We start from the raw sequence: 16,950 nt of genomic DNA, 5'->3' as shown, positions 1-16,950 counted from the left end.
CTCTGCCTAAAATAAAGTATGCATTTGAGTCCTCGACCTCACAATTCATGACAATTACAGCCAGCAGCCACTTAAATTAGTTTTTCACAAACTCAAATAAAATGAGAGAAATTTCCATCGATCCATTTTCTTTCACTTATTCACGATAGAATACAGAAAAATATCAAATGAGGGGACAAATTGAAGGTCATTTTGAATTTGATGGCAGTAATACTTCTCAAAAAGTTGGGACATGGCCACTGTGTAGCATCCACTCTTCTTCTTCTTCCCTTCAGCCCATAAACATCTGAGGAGACCTGCAGCTGGACCTTTTGGAGATGACTGTTGTCCCGTTTTTGTCTGATATGTCATTCAATCCAAGGTCTTCCCTGAAAATGACATCATCTAGATGGGAGCATGTGTTGTTCTGAAACCTGTGTATAGCTTTCAGTATCAGTGGTGTCTTTCTAGATAGAAACTAATGCAAGATGATGAGATACTCGACCATTGTTTTTGGACTTTTGGTTGTTGTTGCAGATTTGTGATCCTCTGCCCGTCTTTATTTCTGAGAAACTCTGCTTCTCTAAGAAGCTCTTTTTATACGCAGTCATGTTACTGACCTGCTGCTATTTAACCTAATGAATTGCAAAATGTACCTCCAGCTCTTTCTTTTTTTTTTAGCACCACTTACTTTTCCAGCCTTTTGTTGCCCTAGTCCCAACTTTTTCAAGACGTGTTGCTGTCAAATTCAAAATGAGCTAATGTTTAACAAACAGTAGTAAAATTTCTCAATTTAAACATTTGATACGTTTTTATACATTCTATTGTGAATAAAATGAGTGTTTGTGAGACTTGTAAATGATTGCATTTTGTTTGTGTTAACATTTTACACATGATGCCAACTTTTTTGGAATTGGGGTTGTAATTGGTGAGGTTTAGAGTTGCTGGTAGGTGGTAATGTTACTTAGGGTGGTAGATGTTTTCCCCTATTACCAGTCCTTAGAGAAATATGTGCAGCTGATTGCTGTGGCGTTATTGTGTTGTTGTTGGAAGACTAGACTGCTATTAATCTCCTAATCTCATCTGTGCAAAAATGTGATGAAGTAATATTTTCAGAATGTCTGTATTTTCTGTTATTGCACAGCACACATTCACATGTATGACCGTAAAGAGACGTTTTGATTGATTCTTTAATTCGTCAGACTGAATATAAACATAAAAGTTCAAACCAAGCATCAAAATGGGGAAGAAAATCGATCTAAGTGACTTTGAATTTGGTTATTAGAGCCAGATGGGCTGGTTTGAGTATTTCAGAAGCTGCTGATCTACTCGTATTTTCACACACAACCATCTCTAGTGTCTGAAAAAGAGAAAATACCCAGTGAGCAGTAGTTGACTTGGCAAAAATTTGTTGTTAATACCAGAGGTCAGAAGAGAATGGCCGGGTGCCATTCCTGTCAGCGAAGAACAGGAAACTGAGGCTACAATTCACACAAAATTGGACAACAGATTGGAAAGACATGGCCCGGTCTGATGAGTGTTGGTTACTGCTGCAACATTCAGATGGTGGAGTGCATGCCTTGTATCAGCAGTCCAGGCTGTAGGGTCTTTACCACACAATATAAAGCGCCTTGAGGCGAAAATTGAATTGAACTAAATTGCTGGTGGTATAATGAGGGATTATCTCTTGCATCCCTTAGTACCAGTTGAGTATGAGTATTGTTGCTCACCACTATTGCATTATGGCCACAGTGTACCCATTTTCTGTGGCACGCAAACTATGTCACAAAACTCAGACAATCTCAAACTCAAAGGACAATGAGTTCACTGCCCTCAAGTTGCCTCCACAGTCACCAGATCTCAATCCAGTGGAGCACCTTTTGGGATTTGGTGCAATGGGAGATTCATATCATACAGCAGCTGACTGATGCTAACATGTCAATGTGAACCAAAATCTCTGGGGAATGCTTCCAGCGTCATGTTGAATCTATCTAATCTCTGAATTAAGGCATTTTTGAGGGCAAATGGGTTTAGCTATCACTTCTCAGGCAGATTATTTAAATTTTTAGTTGATTAAAGTCTTTTGTCTACATGAAATGCAAATTAAATGCATAAAAAATACAGCCCAAGTTATAACAAATGTATTTTAAAAATGGGAAAATTCCATTGCAATGACTGTGCTAAATCTGTGAGTAATTTGCTCAAGGTTCTGACTAGCCAAAACGTCCAACTTGGTATTACATATCCAGAGTTATTTCTGGCCATCGATATCTCATAGCTCAGTTCAAACAACAGAAAAGATAACATAATATTTGGACATCTGCTGAGTGGGTGATCATTCATCAGTGAGCAAAATGGCCGAGCATATAAAAAGTTTTGCCTGGTTAGATGAGATAAGAAGAGGACAACGAACGAACCGTGCACTTATGCTTTGCGCATCCCGCTAATATCTTCAGTACACGTGCATCTCAGGCACACGCGTCCCTCTACACTACCCTGCCAGTTTTATTTTTACACCAGCTCAAGTGATTTGAAATTTAGGTGAAAGCACATTCTGGGTCTTTGTAGATCGACCTACATATTACAGTCGAGGACTTGGTCATTTATGACGCTTTGTTTTGCTAGACTGCAGTATCAGGAAGGGAAATTTATGTTCCAGTTTTATGTCCTTATCCACAGCAGAGTCATAACACTGAGCGATACAGGGCTCGGCCATGACCGCGTGAACTTATCTGTCTTAAAGCTTGGAAAGACATTATGTTCTATTGTCCACATCCAAGATTGCAGTATCTTGCACAATATGTAATGTCTTAAACAGTCGCGCTTGACTGTTCAGGCACTTGAAGGTTTCATTTTGTGCATAGTTGTGGAGCTGATCGCACTGCAGAGCTCACGGTGGGGTGCTAGAGTTTTGTGGGTGTGAGAGAGCTCTTGGCTCGACTTTCTCATGACATCTGCAGTTCAAGTTCAGGATTTTGTTTCGGATAACGTGTGATTGTGGTTAGTCATCGCATATCGATAACTTCAGTGTTATTCTTCGGCAGCTCCTGCAGCCCGCAAGGTTTTTAAATTCACATTGCTAGCAAAGTATAAATGCCATGTAAGGATCAGGCGAATATATTTACACGTCTTATGAAGTCATAATCATGTGTGTCATTGTGTTTACTTACACGTAATGCTCGCACAGTGAGAGGGGGGCACATCTTTAATTTAATCTTTGCTTTACTTGAACTGCTGCTTTTTTTTTATTGTCAGTGCCAAGCCTACACTACATTGAAATCTTAAAACCAGCCTATGAGTCATTGCAGGTATTGATGTCTGCACTGTTTGGGGATTTTATTTTATAGTCATATACGTCCTTTTTGCGATATAACCCGTATAACCTGTAGCATCTACTCACTTTTACTGATGAATTAACTGTAGTGCAATAAATTATTTGTTATTCAAATACACACATGTACATGTATTTTGCTTCCGTTGAGCTTGCAGTCGCCTTTATATGATATGGCGTATGTAACAGCATCTGTACACTTACATTCAATACTTTATTTAAAGTGCTCTGTTTTCTGGAAGTACTCTGTAGTTATGATTGGGGGTAAAGTGTGTTTGCTGTAGCTGGAAAGTCTGTGGGGCAGAATTTAAACCCAGAAAATATCCTCGCGTATGTGTCAGCTTTGGTTCCAGGCTCTGTTCCTGAGAGCTGTCAAATATGATATCAGTGTGTCCCCGGTGAGAAGAACAGCCAAATGGGATTTTCAAACAGGAAACTAGAAGGATGAGCTTTCCTCTTGTCCATACTCACAGTATAGTGCAAACACAGTCCCTGTGAGATTCTGCCTCTTTGTCTTTGTCTCGCCCCCTCCCTATTTCGATTTTCTTCCGTGTTTTCCTTATCCCCTGCCTCTCTCTCGGAGCAGTGAAAAAAAGAACTTGTGCATCGCCTGCGCAGCACAAGGGAGGAGTGCTGTAACTTAATTTACCCTGCCTGCTAAGTATTTCATCCTTGAGCTCTTGAACTTAAAAAGAAGCTTATTTGATTGTTCTTAACTTAAGCTTCCAATTATATCTCATTTTCTTTTCCTTAATAAACAATTGCAAGTCGTTTTTTGAGGGGCAAAATCTCTGCCAAACACATTGAGACACTACCTGTAGACTCCCCCCAGTGTATAAATGAGGTATACATGCAAAGCAGTTGTAGTCTCTCAGGGGGCTTCATGTTCAGTGTGCCTGCAAGACAGTGAGCTCAGCTTTATCAGCCCATTACTGTCAGCTAGAGTGATAACAGTCCAATGGAGACGCGGGCACATATACATTTGCGCGTACACATTCCTACCGCATACTTCATCATTGCCCAAGGCCAAGTTATTTCACTCTTCCACTTCTCTCTCAGGCACAGTGGAAGTATTAACTTGTAAGGAGATATTTATGTGTGTGCGAGGGTGCTTTCTGCTGTGTAATTCCAGCTTTTATGTATGGCTGCGCAAGATAAGGTAAAGAAAAGAAGTTCGTTCTCTTACATAAAAGAACTCAGGCCTAAAAACATGCTGTTATTAATAGCAATGTTCCCCGAAAGAACCGGCTGAGTCGTCAAGTAAGGGCCCCGTACAAAGTGTTGTGTCATCCTGGAATATGTCCAGAGATGTTTGAGGAGCACTGGAGCTTATTGCAACACATGATTGTATCAGCACATAAAAAGGCCACTGATTTTGTACAATGCTGAGGACTTGCACAACAGGAGCACCAACTCTGTCTTACAATCTTGCCAGATTGCAGGAGATCGAGTTGCTCCTCGGTGAATTTCTTTTTGACTGACTTTTATTGCATGGGATGTGATTTCCTTACAGAATGGGGGTAACTCTGCCTCATTTGGAGAAACAAGTGGGCCATGGGAGGATCACATATTCCTGTGGAGGCTCATTACAAAAGTATCTATGACTCAGCTCTCGTCTGCGCCCCTATTTTCCTGTAGTAGATATGAATTTATGCAAAGTTTACACGCGTTTCCTCCTCTGTTGCGCTTTCTTTTCTCTCCCGCTGCGTTCCCCTGGCTGTCCACTTTAATTCATTTACAGAGTTATTCATGTGAACTCACAGTCACAGGGTAGTTAGTTTGGACTTGATTTGTCTGAATCCCAGTGCACAGGGTGCGTATCAATTTGAAAAGCAAGGCCGTGAAAGGACACCGGCTCACAAACGCCCACTGCCTTGTTATCTCCTTGTTCCGTTCTTGCATTGGGATTGAGTGAGAGCCCCACATAACTGTTTTTCCATTCTCTTTTATGTCTCTCCCTCTTTGTCTGTCTCTGGCTGTCTTGTCCTATCTTTCACTCACTCTCCCTGCCTCTCACACACACTCTCCAACATAGCATCCACTCATTCTGACACTGTCAGCAAAGATATTCTTCCGTCATACTCAAGAAACTCAAAACTACTTTTTGTTGTTGTTGTTGTTGTTGTTGTTGTTTTTTGCTGCACTCGCCATCTCCTCTTTGCTCACACCCGCAGCTTTCTCTTCTCGTTCGCTTCCCTTGCAACATATCTGCCCTTTCCTCTTTCTTTCAGCTCAGCGACAGAGCCTGTCGCCACAGAATGCATTCCACCAGCTGAAGGGGATGCGTCACATGCAGTGCAGGCTGCATGTGCCTGTCACAGCCTGCCCCATCCACAAGGTTCTTCCACAGCCCTAAAATAAATTGTTCCATTTTAGCCCTTGCATGATAAAAGCAGTTCTCAGGGAATTTAAGAATAATTCAGCACAAATTTGATCTCAGTTCCCTTTCTGTTCCTGTTGAGAGAAAGAATTGATCCACGTGGTGGTGAGAAAATAGAGGAGAGAGAGATGGTGGTGAGAAAGAAGAACGAGGATTGAGAGAAGGTGAGAGGTGGTGATGAGAGGAAGAGTGATCTGAGAGAGTGAAATGGATATTGAAATGCTAAAAGGGGAGACAAATTAGCAAAGAGAAGATGAAGTGGGGTTGGAAGACAAAGGGGAAAGAAAGGGTAGAGATGATAGCGATGTGAAAAATGTTACATTAAAAAGAAGAGGAGAACGACGGCTGGGGTTAAGTGATGTAAGGTAAAAACTGATGATGTGATAGAAGCTGTGATTAATCATATGAGGCCAGTTTCGCTAGCTACACACAGGCCTGATTACTCCCAGATCTGTTAAATCAAGAAATCACTTAAATAGCACCTATGTGACAAAGTGATGTAAGCTAAAAGATCTCTAATAGCAACACATCAAGCCACAGTCTAAAGAAACAGATCAGAAAGAAAATAATTGACATCTGTCAAAGGAATAATTATTCATATTTAGGGGTTTGTGATTACAGTGTACCAGAGTGAGAACATTATCCACAAATGGAGAAAATTTGAAACACTGATGAAACTTCCCAGGAGTGGCCGGTTTATCCAAATTACTCGATGACGCCTCCAGGAGGTCACAAAAGAACCCAGAACAGCATCTAAAGAAATGCAAGCCTCACTTTCCTTAGTTAAGGACTTTTTAAAAAATATTCCGTGGACTGATGAGAAACTTGACTCCCTTTACATCTGCTGTAAAACTAGCACAACATTTCATAAAAACAACATCAAGCCAACAGTTAAACATGGTAGCGGTAGTGTGATGGTTTGGGGCTGCTTTGTTGCGTCAGTACATGAACAAGTTGGTATGACTGATGCAACCACGAATTCAGCTCTCTACCAGCAACTCCTGAAGGAGAGTCCAGCCATCAGTTTGTGCCCTGAAGCTCAAGCGCACTTGCAGCAGGACAATGTTGGGAAACACACCAGCAAGTCCACCTCTGAATGGATTCAAAGGGTTTTGGAGTGGCATAGATAAAGTCAAGATTTAAATCAGATCGAGGTGCTTGGGCATGAACTTAACAAGCCGTTCATGCTCGAAAAACTCTTCAAATTAAAACAATTCTGCAAAGAAGAGTGGGCCAAAAATTCCTTTACAGTGATGTGAAAAACTCATTGCCAGTTATCACAAATGCTTGATTGTAGTTCTTGCTGCCAAGAGCAACATAACCAGTTATTAGATTTAGGGGACAATTATTTTTTTTTCACATAGGGTCAAGTAGGTTTGGATAGTTTCTTTCTCTCGACAAATGAAATCATCATTTAAAAATTGCACGTTGTGTTTACTCAGGTTATCGTTATATTAGACCCTTTAGATTTATTAGGTGACAAAGAGAGAAAACTCTGTAATAGGATATGCTACCAGCGTATATCAGGTGAGACAACAAATACATTCACGTCCAGATTTTTCTTTATGACAGTTTCAAACCACAGCATCTGTGTCATACTGAGGCACAAAGCAGCCTCCACTGCACTGTAGAAAATACAAAGACTAAGATGAAATTCGAGAAGCAAAAACAAGATGAGCAGTCATCTGAGAGGGAGAAACTGAAGCACAGTCAAGACAAACATTGACAAAGAGATGGATTATGGAAGAACGGCTGCCAAGGCACAATCTGTACAACCATTCGCAGAGCTGTAATGCTCTGATGAGAATCTCCTGTCTTTTGTGTTATTGCACTGCATTCTTAGTAAAAGGCTTTAGTATAGCACACTAAAAAAAAAAGCAAAAGCACACATACACACACAAATGCACAGAAGGCTATTTCAAAATGTCCCGAGCAGTAATGCCAGGCTATTAGAGTTAACTGCTGACCTGCAGGAACAAGAATCGACAGCCATCTCCCTCCCTGCATCTCTTTAAGCCCCCAGTCTACTGATGGTGCTGCTGGTGCACTGTTTTGTGCAGTCGTATATATGTAGATGATTGCAGGTGGTAGGTCGTTATATCAAGATTTTCACCATTTGGCTTTAAGAAAGTCTGACAGTTTTAGGCTTAAAAGCAGCAAATGCACGCACACTCTGAAATAACACTCTCATTGTGAGACGAAGTGGCTCATGGGGACTGTGTCGGGCTGTTGTTGAGTCACTGTATTTCAGCTCAGAGTGAACAAGCAGCCAGTCGGCCTCTCCTCCCTGCCCTGTCGCAGCAAAGTGGGGTCCACACACCTTGACAGGATAATAACAGCAGCCGCGCATGATATCGAGCATAATTGCGTCGCTGTTTGTCATTTATCAAAGGTTTACCCAGCTGACATTTTCCCAGTGTGATGTGGAAGATGAGGCTGATTTTGATGAAACTGTTTGAAAGGTCATGTTCAGAACTAAACCGTGTTACGGGACTGACTGTCACCTTCCCTGCTAAGCTGCATGCAGCATTAGACTATTCAAACGGGATTGGAGATTTTCTCCAATACCTTTTGTTCTATTCTTATAGAGCAAAAGCATCTGAGAATTCTTCTTCTTATTGGAAATTCTTATTATTATTGCACAGTGAGTCAGGATTTCACTGTACTTCTATTTTAATTCACTCTAGAGTGGGGGTGGATCCAGATGAAAACCAGGAGGACCGCATTTTTGAGGTAAGCGCAGTTGTTTCTACTATAGATAAATCTTTTTTCTAAATTCACTATATTTATTCATCCTCTTGTTTTTCTTTCTGGGATCAAATTTTGCCTTTTTTAATAGAAATGTTTATCAGCTTCCTTCTTTATGCACCACATATTATGTGACTATCAAATAACTGGATTCGGCTAAATATTCCAAATTGATCCTTTTTTTAATCGGTGCTTTCTAAATCCTTCTCAGCACAATTTGCATTGATGTGCAGGCATCGCTTCTCCAATCCCATTTAGAAGATTGTATATTAGTGCCACTGTTTATCGATGGGTTACGGCAAGTTAATTGTCATTCCGTGTGCTTTAACATGCTGAAGCTTGAACATCATTGCAGTCTGTTTACGAATGTATCTGATTTGTTTCAGGGGGCTACTCTAGTTAGAAAGAGTGCACATTAAGCTTAAGAAAATAATGCTTCCAAGAATATGCTCAACACCAAAAAAAACAAGTATTGGCCCAACAGCTTCTAATATTGACTGTCACACAGTCACTTACATTTCACTGTGTTACAAGAAGTGATTCTGCCTACATACGCATTGTGTCGCACTGGAAGCAGCAAGCTTCGCTGAACATGTGAGACTATAAAACTTCGAGCGGTTTTGTGGTCAACACATTCTTCTTTCACACTATTTCTTGTTTAAATATTGAGAACTGTACATTATAGGGATTTACTAATATGTATAATTTCTGCAAATATTGTACTTGCAGCATATCCTTCCATCCTCTCCTACTGACACATAATGGGCGTCCAGCCTTTAATCTTGGGTCTGCTGTTTATTTTAAGACCACATGGCATTAAAGTGAAGAACACTTCAAGAGGAAATGCAGTTTCGCTTTCGCTTTGAGTGATGGTCTGCGCAATATCCAGAACAGACCACAACAGAGGCCCTCTGAGTGTGGCCTTTTGTTGTGCATACACCCACCCTGCCATCGCTGCTTCCCAGCAGCTCGCCATTCACTCTCTTATTTGAACCGACGATTATCTGCACGCTATGAATGGGACAAGGTCTGGGCATCTCTCTGGTATCAAGCGGCCAAATAGATAGTGTGGCCAAGTAAAGCTGGAGGAGGATCCCAGTGGGGAGACGAGCTTTTTTATTTCTTTTTTTATGGAAACAGTTGAATGCATGCAAGACCAGAGCAGTTGTTCTTACTGTAATGAGGAGGGATCTCTATTGGTAGTTCAGTTTTTGGGAATAGGATTTTCCCTTTATTAGGTCTGACCCTCTTGTTCAAGCTGTGGTCATGTGATATGGCCCTGCTGACCATGCACAGGTGCAGGTTTTCGGCATTTCCATCAAGCACCGTATACAGCCCACGGCAGACGGGCTTTGTTTGTCGGCGAGTAACATTGGTTCTCTTCTGGTTTACAGATTGCTACAGAGAGGCTAGACACAACACAGGGCCTGTGGCACTCTCTCGACTACAAGTATCCTTTCACTGCTTTTTTCTCCAAAGCGCTCTCACATCTGCTTGCACTCACAATAATTAACGCAGCGCTCTGTGGAGCCCTACTGTTCTGTGAGTATCAGAAAAAAATAGTGCTTCATTACATAGACTTTGAAGAAAGACCCTTATCTATCAGGACAAACAGAAAGTTCAGAAAGAACGTGTGTGGCCTGCTAGCAAACATACACTGTGTATGACCTCCTTTGTGCAGCTATATTAGGACCATTTGCACACATGCTCTCATTGTAGTTTCCCTGATATAAACGATTCTTTAGGATGCATTTATCTAAGAGGCTCCTCATTTTCAAGTCAACTTTGAAACACGATTATCCATGTGACTTCTCTCATGTGACAGTTCTCAGCAATCACGTCTTATGAATATCGTGACTATTAAAAGAGTACTCCAACAATGCACTCCTTTTCCAGATAGAAAAGCAGCAAATATTATATTATATCTAAAATCTAATATTTAAATTATTTATAATTCATTTCTGTGGACCAAAACTCCACAGTCTTTGCTCCGTGCAAGAATACATTTTGTACATTCCTTTGCCGTTATTAGATAAATTCACAGGTTGCATTCAGAAATTTACTCCATTGTTCACCTTTATTTTATTTTGCAACAATCTGGAAAATATATATATTTGCATTTGGTAAAGGTTGATATTCTTGTCTGTAGCAACAATAAATAAAGGGCCAGTCAGCTATAGTGACTGTCTGAGGATAACAAAATCTGGCCAGGACCTCTAAAGTCCATTTCCAAAGCAAACAGTTTGCTTCTCTGTCAGTCTTTATTCTAAACAAAGTTAAGGGTTTACTAGCTGCAAACTTATTCTGTGGGAATGGTGTTGAACTTCCCTCCCCAACTGCACAATAGTATGTGTTATTTCCCAAAGTGCTTAACTATTGCCGCCTCTGTTGGTGTTAACAACGTGTTAAGATGGTCTTGTAAGCAGAGAGTGTAGTTGGAGAAGGAAAACAGTTGTACTCTTTGCAGGAAGATTTCACGAGGATTGCATTAAGTTTAAGCTAATTGAATTTTGCTCCCTAATGACTTCATGACCTGGTGCTTGGTAAGGAGCACATCATCTTACTTTATGGGCTTTATCTCTTCTGCAAAACAGTGCAATGTTGGATTGATGGCATCATCATTAAGAATAGTCATTTAATGCGTAATTGAGGTTTTGTTTGTTTTTTGGGGGGGGTTGTGCTTTTTAATTGAATGAGAGTGCAGAAATGGCATTATCCCGGCTACGTAGCTGACCTTTGATAATGAAACAAATCAGGCTACAAGGTTAATATTATTTTGGCAGCATGCAAAATATATTTAAATACATTTTTTTATACCGGCACCCATGAAAATGAATGGGTGAGTGTGTTCAAACATGACTGATAGTTTAATACAGAGTTTTTTCCCTTCTTCTCTTTGATGTAACTTACATTAAAGCAGGAAGAGTTATAAATAACATAAGTAACTCCTAAACACTCAAAAGGGTTATATAATTATCTATTTAAATTTTATAGGGATATCTAAGAATATGAAATAAATGTTTCTCAAAAGTTTGTCTCTTCTTTACTGATCTCACAGAAAGAGATCAAAAAGGAAAGGAAGGTCCCTGTGTCCCTCCTTTCCTGAAAAGTCATGGTCCGCTCATAACTATTAAAATAAGTAGTATAAAGTGTGTGTGTAGTCTGTGTTCTTGTTACGTCTTGAGACACATTGAAACAGTAGCCTGAGACTGTGAGGTATTAAATATGTTACTCATGAACAGTGAGAGCTGGTATGTGTAGTTCTGAAACCAGATACGACGAGAGAGGGTAGATCTGACTGTAAAACTGTATATTGGCTAACAGTAACAAGCTACACCCTGAGATTAGATTAAACAAACATGTTTAAACAATTACTAATTACTAAAATTAGTAATTATTTTTGCAGTAAAATAACCGTTTTCTAACAATTGAAATGAAAATATCACATATTTATTTAAACTTATATTAAAAGAATATTAAATTGAAATAAAAGGGACCTGTCGTTTGAAGGTGTACAAATTAAATTCTTACCACCAAACACCACATTGCTGATCCAGCCGATGGATCAAGGCATTATTCTCACATTTAAGGTGCTTTATATGTAAAACACCCTGCACCACCTGCCTTTGGATGTACATAAAATAATAAAATAAACATGCTTTCTAATTGATGCTTTTTCACCTATCACAGGGGTCCTGGAACGTAACCCTCACGATAATAGAGGGAATAATTATTTTATACTGCCCAGGGTTTTTTTGAAAAACTGATCATTTTTGGATAAGGGGATAGAGTGCTAAGTTATCAGCTAATGCTAACAGGTTTTGTTAGCAAGGCACATTAATATAATACTGCAGTCTATGGAAAAAGAGCTAATGCTAGAATTTCAATCACCAAAAAGAGAGCTCAAACTTTGTGCATATGCCACTGATAACATTAACAATGTAGGAAGTCCTGACTGATCTATCAAATGTTGCTGATATTACAGCAATATTTTTATGTATAAGTATGTAATATCAATATTATGATATTACATATCTTTTTTTTTTATCTGATAAACAAAAATTTAAAAACTAAAGAAGAGATGCGAGAAACACCCTTCAGCCATGTTGTCTGTCGGTCTTGCATAGATTGCTCAGCAGATTTTGAAAAAATTATGCAATTTCGCAGCAGCACACATTTAGCAGATGTTTAAACCCTCAAGTATTGGTCTTAAAATTCCTTTACTGGTTGAGCTCTGACTAAATTCATTTCATGTAAACAAGTGTAAATGGGGTCATTTTTGCTAACATTTCAATAAGTCTGTCTTAAGTTTTAGTCTTGGAAAATCATTTCAAAGGAGTTCATTGTGACATATTTTACTCTGAGAACTGTTTTTAACAGTTTTATAACTGTTTTATATTTCAGACAGATTAGAAACCATAAAGTTTGTAAAGGTTGTCATTAAATTCAAATACATGTAGCGTTCAGGCTACTAAACCACAAAACACAAGCAAGGTGGATGTGGTTGAGTGTACTGAGAAATTCTCTGATCTGATTAGGACATATTTCCGTTTTGTTTACGTGAAACGGTTTCTTCTTTCTAGTTTTGCAGCTTCCATTTAAATGTTTAAGACATATTTAGATGTTAAATATTGACTTGAGAATGAGCAGTGGGTTAATTTGATAAAGAATTATATTCACTGACCAAATTTTAAATAATAGTAATCTACTGTCTCTGTCTTATGCAATAGCTTCACCAGTAGCCTTGTGACAGACAGACTGTTCTTCACTATTTTTAAAGAGCCAGCTAGCCAGTCCCTACATGTGCTAGCATGCTAACATTTGTATGATATGTCTGCTGGTTGCAACACACGATTAAAAGCCAAAAAACAGCACGAACTGTACTCCTGCCATGGCTATATTTAAAGCTTATAATATTGGGTTAACTTGCACATTTTAACAGACTGTGTGTTTTTACCAGACCTCGTGTATATATCATGGGTTTTTGGAATCATGTAAAGCATGCAAATATGACAGCGGGCGAGAAAAGAGGAGATGAGAGAAGCAGGATGAAAGGCCCGACCAATGTATCCTATTGATGAGGAGGAAAAACATATTCTGAAGGTGCTTTGAAGTGGACCAGGTGAGAGGAGCCTCAGCCGGAATCCTGCTGCCAGGTAATTGAGCCTCAACTTGGCTCACCATCTGCATCATTGAGGCACACTGCTGCTTCCTTAACTGTTTCCCCGTCAGCCTGGCTTTAGGGTTCATAAGGACAAGCACTCATTCTGGGGGACATCAAAGCCTGTTTGATCTTTCCAGCTGAATTGGTTTGCATACTGTGGCGTTAGCCCAGCAACCACGTTTTTGTTTTGGATCTGGAATCCCAGAAGCCACCCATGTCTTCTCCCGTGTTAAAGAAGTACAATGCCGTTAATTACATGGGTGTTCTGTGGCTTGAAAATCAAGTCTAGGCGTGTTACCCATATTTTTAGCATTACAAGGCTAAACAATACCATACAACAAAGAAGCACCAAGTAGAGCATAGTGGCACCCACTGTAAATATCTCCTCCTTACATTTTGATGTTATGTAAGAAGTGTATACGTATTCATTATGCAATGCAATCAAAGTCTGCAATCATGGAAATTCCCATGTCTTTAGGAGAATAAGCAGTACTGAGAACAGTGGGTGTATCAGTGGAAGGGGCTAACAAAAGGCCATGCATCTCATGGCCTTTAATGAAGGAGGCCAATTCAACTCAGTCCTCTGAGCTACAAATGTACAGTAATTGTACTGTCAGTAAGGTATATTTTGACGTTTCACACTCCTGTGTGCTTTTGTACTCTCTGTTGTAGATGCTGCTGTCTAACAAAGTTATCTCTTCCAGGCTGGATGAGTCACTGACAGATAAACTTAGGGATATGTTATCAACTCAGTTTAAAAAGAAAAAACACAAAGCACAAACTGCCAAGGCAGCTCATCCTCTTTCTCTTGACAATATTTTCTTTAAAGATAAAACAAAAATAAAAAACTTTTCATGACAGCTTGACCCTATTTGACCTTGAAGAAGAGGTCAGAGGTCCAAAGTAATACACATATTGAATTCCCTATATGCCTATATGTTCTCAATGCAAACAATGGTGGTAAGAAACATAGTTTTAAATAGCTCTATATAACATTATCATCACTTTGGAATTCAGATCGAGGTCAGAGGTTAAATGTGACATGATATTTTACATTTTTATACAGTATTTCTATGTCTACAGTACACACCACACTTGTGAGATACTTCCTAATTTATAAGCCTTTTTGTCATTTTTCTACCTATGAATGAATGAATGAATGAATAAATAAATAAATAAATAAATAAATAAATAAATAAGTGGGCTTTGAAGTACTTGGTGGATGTACATGAAATTTTAATGGATTGTTAACTGGACCCCACTCTTCACCCCTACAAAGTTTTATCAGAATACTGTGCATTGGTGTTGAGAGTGTGATGAGTTAGGGTAACTGCAACTTCTGTCTGTTTTCTTGTTTCCTCACTAGTTGTACCACTGGACGTTTTTGTTTATTAATTGATTCGCATTTCATGTGTAATCATTAAGGCTGCCTGTAACAGCGCTTGTATTGGACATTTCCGACTACAGCGTTTGCTTAAATGTTAAAATACTGGTAAAACAATGGGAAAGTTTGTCACACAAGTTATAAACAGGCTATTTACAACCAATTTCTTAAATAGCATAAGTAACTTACGTTAGATAAAAACAGTGTGTTGTTGTTGGAGACGTTTTGCGTGCTATGTTCTAGACCATTTCTTAGAATGACTTGCTGAAATCTGTGTTGGTTTCCTGGCAAACATAGCATGAAAAGATTTCATGAAGCCCCTGAAAAGCAGCAAGCGTTTAACCAAACCACACTAACCTGCTTTGTAGTTTCTGAACTCTAGTAGCTGATCACATGTATTATAACTCTAATACTTGCCCTAACTCATGAAAGGTCAGTAAAAGGTTACCTGCGGGTTGTGCAGCGTGGGACTTGTGCTTGCTGTGATGGTGGCTGAAGCAGCAGTTGGTCTTCTACCCCCACATAACTACTCAGCATCTTTTCACACACACACACACACGCACACACATATAATCTGACACCATTGTGTAGCAGAAAGCAGAACCAGCAGTTATAATTACCATCACTGTCGAGTATCATGCCAGCATGGAACAGGAGGACGCAGTGCCAACAGGAAGACAACTCACTCAGGCACATCCCAAGGAAGACATTATTCTCTCCTTTTCTCCCTCCTTAGACCCCTCCCCCCTTTTCCCCTTGTTTCTCATTTGAGACATTTTATGAATAAATCCTGTTAGCTGCCAGAATGGTGCTTATAATTCCAACCTCTTGCACATTTTCAACAACAGAACCCGAATGGTGAGAGCTGGTACCAATTTCCATATTAGATTATTTTCCACTTACCCTTGTTCTTTTGTACGCATGCCAGAGGACTGTGCACTTGTGTGCCACATTAGTCCCACATTACTCATAAAAGGCAGTGAGGTACAAAGGTTGACACTGATGGCACTGGTAAAATAGGAATTTGTCCGTTTTTTTTTGTTGTTTTTTTTCCCCTCCAAAGCAAAAATTGAGGAAAGTATGACCCCTTGCAGAAAGGTGATTATAAATTAGATGCTAGCAGGGGGCTCCGAAATGTCACAAACATACTCACCTCCACTTTTCAGACCAGAGCTTATAAATATGCCACTGTTATTGTTTAGTAACCACCTGCACCGCTTCGCTTCCACCGTCTCCTCTCAACGCTGATCGAAAATCAAAATGCACATATCTGCACTTTATCACATTTATAAGGCATTCGTGACCTTGCCTCTAGTTTCAATCAAATGCAAGGCTGACCCAGTTTGCTGAAACTAGATAACGACCCATTTGCTACCTTTCCTTTTTTTTTTTCTTGAGCAAATTATTTTTATCTCGATTTTGGCTCTCATGCAACATCCCCTCCTGGAAAATCTCTCTGTGTTGCATGGGAGCTTTTATTCCTTAAGACAACAACTCAGCTGACAAAAGCTATGTATATTAAATATGCTAACAGCTTAAGAATCTGGAACAAAAATAGCTCAAGTACCTAAAGCTTGAATGACTAATATCCCAGCTCTCTGCAGTGTGCCATCTTCAAAACGGAAGGCCAACTGCACTGAATGCCAGTAAGCTGACAGTGACGTCATAAGGGAAATAATACACTTTCATAATGTTTTTTTTATTGCTTTGAGCACAAGGGGACTATGATTTATTACACTTTTAGATTTGCATCTCTCATTTCTGTCTTCATATATAAACAACTGGAAGTCTGATGGCTTAGATCTAAAACAATTTGCAGTCACACGCTCAGTGATTATGTTTATGATAAACTGCAGTGATTCACTTTAACCACTTCTTTCTAACAAAGAGTTGGGCTTTCCCTCGAGCATCAGCTGCTAAAATAGGAAACAGACCATACCAGTTAACGCTTTACTGGAGTGCAA

General features: G+C 39.5%; 1 pseudogene across 1 annotated transcript in view; it reads left to right on the top strand.

Annotated features, from left to right (window-relative positions):
* The window catches only part of LOC146567298 (sodium/hydrogen exchanger 9-like), a 62,835-nt pseudogene that overhangs the window by 43,042 nt on the left and 2,843 nt on the right, over positions 1-16,950 (top strand). Inside the window, exons 13-14 of the transcript XR_014893899.1 lie at positions 8,378-8,423; positions 9,833-9,888. The product of XR_014893899.1 is annotated as a sodium/hydrogen exchanger 9-like (transcript). The remainder of the gene's footprint in view (positions 1-8,377; positions 8,424-9,832; positions 9,889-16,950) is intronic.

Source organism: Mchenga conophoros, linkage group LG9, assembly GCF_057382185.1.
Source record: "Mchenga conophoros isolate Kocher_MC1m ecotype Shallow Benthic linkage group LG9, M_conophoros_male_GT1.1, whole genome shotgun sequence".
NCBI classification, from domain to species: Eukaryota; Metazoa; Chordata; class Actinopteri; order Cichliformes; family Cichlidae; genus Mchenga; species Mchenga conophoros.
The sequence above is the reverse complement of the archived record's forward strand: the minus strand, read 5'-3'. Positions and strand labels throughout refer to the sequence as shown.